At 38.3% G+C, this 7714-nt stretch overlaps 1 non-coding gene across 1 annotated transcript; it reads right to left on the bottom strand.

The window, feature by feature from the left end:
• Window positions 1–5572: 5572 nt before the first annotated feature.
• Window positions 5573–5654, bottom strand: trnas-gcu (transfer RNA serine (anticodon GCU)). Its single transcript has one exon. It is a non-coding gene; the product is annotated as a tRNA-Ser (tRNA).
• Between the last annotated feature and the right edge of the window lie 2060 nt (window positions 5655–7714).

Raw genomic sequence — 7714 nt, 5'->3', positions numbered from 1 at the left:
ATTGTAGAAATGTGATTGAGCATTAACACTGGCTCAAGTTCCAGTTCTTCATGATCTGATGCCACTATAAAAGTGCTGCTTTCCCTCAAACATGGAGCTATTCTTTGAGTAATGGTATATTTAACCTTTTGACCCAATATCGTTCCTTCAAGTTCTTTTCAGTAAGGTATTTCACCATTAATAATTAACTCTGAACATTTTACTCAATCACCTTGCATAGCAACCCCCCCTCCCCCCAACCCACCCACCAACTCCAACCCCCTTCCTGCTCTACAAGTCATTTTACCCATGAGGCATTAATCTCAACAGCATACTCAGCTCTGTCGAAGGACACATAGGCTTTCATGTTGTCTTGGAGGGTAAGCAATGGTAAAATGGAATGCCAGCTTTCTTGGCAGCCAAGGACACTTCTGGAATTCCATTGGAAAGTAGAAGTGCACCATGGTTCTGAAGGAGTAGGATCTACGGGAAGGCCATGTATTTCTCCGTGGTCTGTAGACTGGACGGTAACTTGGTCTACTTTGTCATGCATTTCTAAGTCTTGATTCAAAAGATCATCCTCAATGTGCAGCTGGTCTCCATCCATAACAAAGCTGGCTAACTTTGGAAAGGTAAACAAAGATTTACATTCTCCCTTTCAAAACTTTCTTTTCCAAGTGTAAACTCATTATTAATTGATTGCAGAAGAATGTTTATCTCAGATGAAAATAACCTGATCTGAATGGCTTTGATTGTTTTGATATTAAGTGCATAAGAACCCTAACAACCTTTAGACAACTTTTGCAAATCGATGATCATCTTTTTTTCCCCAGTTACTAAGGCTTGATTGTATCATGTGACTGCCAAAAGCTGAGCTTTCATTTCAGAATCATTTTGGAACATTGGGACTGCAGCAACTCTTGGTTAGTTTTAATATTTACAAGCTGCTTTTGACACTCAACTTTACAATGTTCCAAGACAGCTTTCAATTCTAAGGTAATAAATTTTTCACGGTCAAGATTGATTTGATCCATTTCAGAATTAAGGACACAATTTTCCGTGGATAACTTTTGTTAGTTACTTGTATTAGTTGAATATCCTCTTGATGAGCCCTTTCCAATGTTTGATTTATCTTTCTTTCTTAAAAATGTCAATCTCATGCTGATACTTTCAGTAAATTTGACAAGAAGCTTTGTATACTGTAGAATTGGTTTCTACCAATAACATGAGTTGAATATTCCACACTGCCTGAAGCTATAGTGCTCATGAATGTACATTGGAAACTGAAACCTTTCTTGTATTATTGATGATCTCTTTCAAACTCCATATTCAGACATAGCTCAGATTGTGTAGTCACTTTGGTCACTGTAGAATCATTGATACCTTCACTTGCTTTTGCTGGTGATTGAATTAGTATAGTGAATTAATGATTTTTGATTAAACATTTTATTGTCACAGTAATTTTGCAGATGACACCAAAATTGAAGGTGTGGTGGACCGCGAAGAAATTTGCCTCAGAGAGCAATGGGATCTTGATCAGATGGGCCAATGGGCCGAGGAATGGCAGATGGAATTTAATTTAGATAATTGTGAGGTGCTGTATTTTGGAAAGCCAAATCAGGGCAGGACTTATACACTTAATGGTAAGGTCCTGGGGAGCGATGCTGAACAAAGAGGCCTTGGAGTGCAGGTTCATAGTTCCTTGTAAGTAGAATCACACGAAGATAGGATAATGAACAAGGCGTTTAGTATGCTTTCCTTTATTGGTCAGTACATTGAGTATAGGAGTTGGGAAATCATGTTGTGTCTGTACAGGACATTGGTTAGGCCACTCTTGGAATATTGTGTGCAAAACTGTTCTCCTTTCTATAGGAAGGATGTTGAAAGAGTTCAGAAAAGATTTACAAGGATGTTGTCAGGGTAGAAAGGTTTGACCTGTAGGAAGAGCTAAATAGGTTGAGGCTGTTTTTCTTGGAATGTTGGAGGCGGAGGGGCGACCTTATGCAGGTTTATAAAATCAGGGTTTCAGTATTTCATCCTCCATAAATTATTCATGTCACAACCAACCAACAGAGGGACTAAATTAAGGAGGGGAGCCAATTCATACATCCTCACTCGGGAACATAATCATTTGTGGTATACCATCCAGAATCAACAAATTGGGTACTTTTGCCTGGAGATCAATCATAATAATATAAATGCGAATCTTTTATATTTTGAAACCATTAGGAAATGAAGGAAAACTCTCCATTGGCTGGAATAATATCAGAACAAGAGATATTAGGGCTCCAGGACATTAGTGTGTCATAGAGTCATATAGCACAGAAACAGCCCTTTGGCCAATTGATCTGTACTGACCTACCTACACTAATCCCAATGTCTAGCATTGGGCTGATAGCCTTGAATGTTATGACATTTCAAGGTTCTTGCATGTACTTTTAAAAGTTGTGAGGTTTCTTGCTCTGTTGCCTTCCCAGGCACTGCATTCCAGATTGCCATCACTCTCGGAGTGAGAAAAACCCTTCCTCAACTCCCCTCCACATCTAAATTAAAACAAAGAACTGCAGGTGCTGGAGATCTGAAACAAAAACTGAAAGTTCTGGAGAAACTCAGCAGGTCTAGCAACATCTATGCAGAGAAAGCAGAATTAATGTTAATGGAAGTGGATGGGTTGAAGAATTGCAGGTTAAATGGGGAGGTACTGGTCAAGGGGAGAAAAATGTTTAAGTCGAGGTAGGAAGAAATAAGGTCTGTGGGGCAGCAACAGGCAATAGCAATGGATCTGTCCAAGCAGCCCTGTTTGTGGATTTTGGAATTACCCTCACTTCACTCCCCCGACTGCATCTATAGCATAAATATCACTTTTTTCCCTAACTGCTATCAGTTTTGATGAATAATCACTAAACTCGAAATGCTAACGTTTGCTTTCTCTGCACAGATGCTGCCAGACCTGCTGAGTTTTGACAGCAATTTCTGTTCTTCTCCTGTCTCAACCTCCTGCACTTCACCCTTGTTATTTAACCTTCAATTAAGGGGAACAGCTGCTTCCCATTCACCTTTTTCATGGCCTCCACAAGCTTATATAACTCAAACAGGTTGACCCTCAGCCTTCTCTGCTCTAAAGAGTCTCTTTTCATCGCTAAAATGCTCCAAAAAAGGCAACATCCTGGCGAAGGTGCCTTGTACCCCCCTCCAGTACAATCACATCCTTCCGATAGTGTTGAGGCCAGATCTATACAGACAGTATTCCAGCTGTGGCCGAAGTAAATTCATCACCTCCCTACTCTTTTATAATCTGTGATATGATTGATAAAGGCAAGTGGCCTGTAAGTCTTCTTAACTACCCTATTAATCTGACCTGTCACTTTCAGGAATCTGTGGACAATCACCAGAAGATCTGTCTGTACCTCTCAACTTGTTTGAATACTCCCTTTTCTTGTTACTTTTTCCAAAGTGCATCACCTCAATATTTTCAGGGTTAAATTCCATCTGCCACTGATTGCCCATCTGACTAATCCCTCTGTGTCCACCTATAAGCTAAGATCTTCCATGTAATTGATAACCACTCGACCAATCTTCATGCCATCTGTAAACTTATCATCCCCCTCACCTTCTCATCTATATCCTTTATATACATGGCAAACAATAAGGGATACGATCCCTATGGTACTTGAGTGGACACCAACCTTTTATCAACATCTTTGCCTCCTATCATTAAGCTAATTTGGATCAATCTTTGCCAAGTTACCCTGCATCCCTTCTATATTAGCCTCCCATGTGAGACCTTGTCAATTGCTTTATAGGCTTTGGCTTTCCATATAAACCCTATCACCCGTTGTGACCTCATCTATACAACTTATTACTTTGTCAAACCATTCAATCAAATTTGTTAGGAATGATCTGTCTCTGACAAAACAACATTGACTTTAAACTTGATCAAACCCTGCCTCTCTAATTAGAGATTAATTACCTTACAATTTCCTTCAATACTTTCTCTACATGGTTTGGGCTCCCTGCTTTATCTCTACCATCCTTCTTATAAAGACCACATTAGCTGGTCTCCAGTTCTCTCACGGTGGATGGAGAGGAATTAAGAATCACTATGGATTTCTTTGGATAATTTCCTCTGTCCAACCATTAGTAATGTACAAATGTGAATGATTATACAATGCTCAGTTCTATTTCCAAGTCCTCAGATAGTGGAGGAGTCCTTGCCTGCTTGCAGCAAAACTTCAACAACATGCAAAACTTTGGACAATGAAGTGCCACGTAAGGTCCAGGAAATGATGATTTCCAACTAAACAGAAACTCACTATCTCGCCCTAATCAACAACATCATTACCATTACTGAATCTTCAGTTATCAATATTGTGGGATCACCGGGATCTTAGACTGGACCAGCCACATACATACTGTGGCTGCAAGACTATTTTAGAGAATATTGAATGTAGAATATTAAAGCATATGAACAGGCTCTCCAGTCCACCTTGTCTGTACATACAATGATGTCATTCCAAACTAATATCATCTGCCTGTACGTTGTCCATATCGCTCCTGTTTAGGAGTTTGTCTAAATACTTCTTAAGTGTTGCTATTTTATCTACTCTGCCACCTTCCCTAGCCATAAGTTCCAGGCAATGGAACTTAAACTCTGTTGTAAAAAAACAACCTGCCTTGCACATTCTATTAAGCTTTCCCCCGCTCATCATAACCCAAGCCCTGTGGTATTTGACATTTCCATGCTGGGAAAAAAACTGTGATCATCCATCCTAGACATGCCTCTGATTTTATATGTTTTTATCAGGTCACCCCACAGCCTCTGACACTCTAGCAAAAACAGACCAAGTTTCTCCAACCTCCTCTTATAGCTAATACACGACAATCCAGGTCAACCATTTTTGCACCCTCTCCATATGTTTCTTATAGTGTAGTGACTAGTGCAAACAATACTCTAGATGTGTCCAGCCTATAACTTTAGGCAATAATTCAGCTCCTGACTTTCCAAAGCTTGTCCACCATCTTTGAGACAGAAACAATTCATGTCATGGAATGCTCTCCACTTGCCTGGATCAGTGCAACTCCAATAATATTCAAGAAGCTTAACACCATCCAGGACAAAACAGTACATTGAATGAGCACCTTACCCACTATCTTAAACAGTTTTAAATGTACTTCAGCCATTCACATGCCTCCTGAAACAGCGTCTTGCAATCTAACTTCCATTGCATTAGGCTGTTATTGCATTTTCTTTGGGTTAGAAGTCTGGAAATCTCTCCCTAACACACCATGGGCATAGCTACACAAAATGGATTGCAGTGGCTGGAGAAAGTCACTGCCACTTTCTCAAGAGTAAGTAAGGATGGGCAATAAATTTCAGAGATATCTACCAACTATGAACGAATAACAAAAATGTATTTTATTTCAATATGCATTGGAAAATAGAAAGGTATTCCATTAGAAATGATACAAAATCAATAGTCTGATGATTAATTGCCAATCGTTTAGGCAGTTAAATACAAAGAAAACTATGTTCATTGAAAGTTAAGTGTATGGCAACATCAATTGACAAATCATATAAAGTTGTTGATAACAACAATGAGAGTAGGATTCGAACCCACGCGTGCAGAGCACAATAGATTAGCAGTCCATCGCCTTGACCTCTCGGCCACCTCGCCACGAACATTGAAAATCATTGATAGCAGTGACGAGAGTGGAATTCCTGATGAAGGGCTTTTGCCCGAAACGTCGATCTTACTGCTCCTCGGATGCTGCCTGAACTGCTGTGCTTTTCCAGCACCACTCTACTCCAGAATTTGGTTTCCAGCATCTGCAGGCATTGTTTTTACCTATATCATGTAAAGTGCAGTTTCAGAAGAAGCACAAAGAGATAATCTTCACGGACACTAAATCATTCGCGAGGTATTAGATATTGAACTTCTGAAGGTAATTGTAAAATGCATTGGTTTTGGTAGTTAAACTGATTTTAGTTTTTCTGTGTGCACGGCATTTTGTCTAACTCCATTTGGTAACCTATGATGTGTTGTGGAACTTCTACAAAGAAACCTGAATGGACACAATAATGGAAGATGAATTTAAGAAGGATTCACAATTTGGTTGAAGTAAAATATTCTTCACTTTTGAAGATTTTTTGCTCATGATTTACGTTTATAATTACGGAGGCATTTTTACTTAAAAAGTGTCTGATCCTGGGGGTCTAACTACAGTTGGCTCAGAACTGTGATGATAGAAGTGAATATTATTTCATGCTTTTGTGCACTATTCTTGCCTAAGCTGTTATAATTTAAAGCTATAGCCTGAGAAAGCAATAACTAAGGTTTGCAAAATGATCAGCCATGACTGAATTCTCCATAACATCTAATTTCACGCTTAGAAAACAGCTTTCTCTTCCAAACCTTTGGCAGATTAGTAACATCAAAAACCCAAAGAATTGCCTGGAAAATAAAACTTCCTTCAACAATCAGCCTGCTGCAAAAGTTAAAAAGAACCATCCTGGACACACGGTTTGATACCACATTATTCATAGTAGTAGATGTAATCAAAGATTTACAGGAGGATACGCATTGGATTATTTTACCTGTGATAAGTTATGCAGTTAACACTGAGACTTTGCTCACTAATAAGTTTCCTTCATAAACAACTCTAAAATATTAGCTAGTATAGCCATAACATGTGTTAAATATAAAAAAGTATACTGCCAATGAAATTGAGAATGTTCTACTATAAAAATATTGACTAAAAGAAATACACATTTTGGCCTAGATTTTGCTATCAACAACCAAGATCAGGTACCCATTGCTATCTGAGGAATGTTATCACAAAGGTCTAATGATCTTTGTAGCATGACTCTCCCCTCTCTTATGTTCAAGAGTATATCCAGCCTTCATGCAACACTGATGTCATTACCGTCAAACACTTTGATGCATTTATACTAATAGCACAATAATCAATGAAAAGCATTTGCCATTTTAAAACTTGCTTCAAATAACTTCCATTGAACGTTCATATTGCTAACTAATTTTCCCTTGTTCTTAAGAATGATGGAAGATGTTTAAGTGTATTCACACACTTTTCTCTCTCCCATGAGAATGGGAGAGCCTTGGAAGAATTTGCAGGCTGAATAACAACTTGTTTAATCACATCATCAACAGTTCTTCTGTGCCCATCAAATTCTGGGTCTAGAATCCAGACACGATTAGCTCAGAGCTAAGACCACTGTCAGTTGAATATTAAGGCCTCCCTAATGGATGTCAATGATTGAACCATATTCCAAAGATGAATCAAAGATTGAATGCAGTATTAGAAGAGGTGAATTAACCAAAATGTTTAGTGAGTCACCAAGGTTGTGTATGTCGGGTATTGTCTTTCATCATTCCAGCATATATACATGTCAGAGCTAAACTGCAGAGAAAAATTGCAGAATATAAATAGGGAGTAATACAATTAATGTCGCAGATGTACACAAGGGTTGTTTCATTCTGACAAATATTAATAAAGCAACATTTTTTGGCATATATCTGATTCAAACCTACAGGAACACTCACTTTGGTTCATAGTGTTTATACATTCATAGAAAAATTAACATTTTGTTGAGATTATTTTGAAGAGCAGTTAAATCCTGAAAATCTATTAAACAGATTTTTTTTCTATCAAATGGTAAAGGTTCAGTTCTTTCATATGAAAATGTGAAGGAAATTTTCACTTCTGCTTTATGTAA

Source organism: Chiloscyllium plagiosum, unplaced genomic scaffold (genome assembly GCF_037043375.1).
Source record: "Chiloscyllium plagiosum isolate Xiang-an unplaced genomic scaffold, Cpla_swu_hap1 HiC_scaffold_2, whole genome shotgun sequence".
Taxonomy (NCBI): Eukaryota; Metazoa; Chordata; class Chondrichthyes; order Orectolobiformes; family Hemiscylliidae; genus Chiloscyllium; species Chiloscyllium plagiosum.
This window is presented reverse-complemented; position numbering and strand designations above follow the sequence as displayed.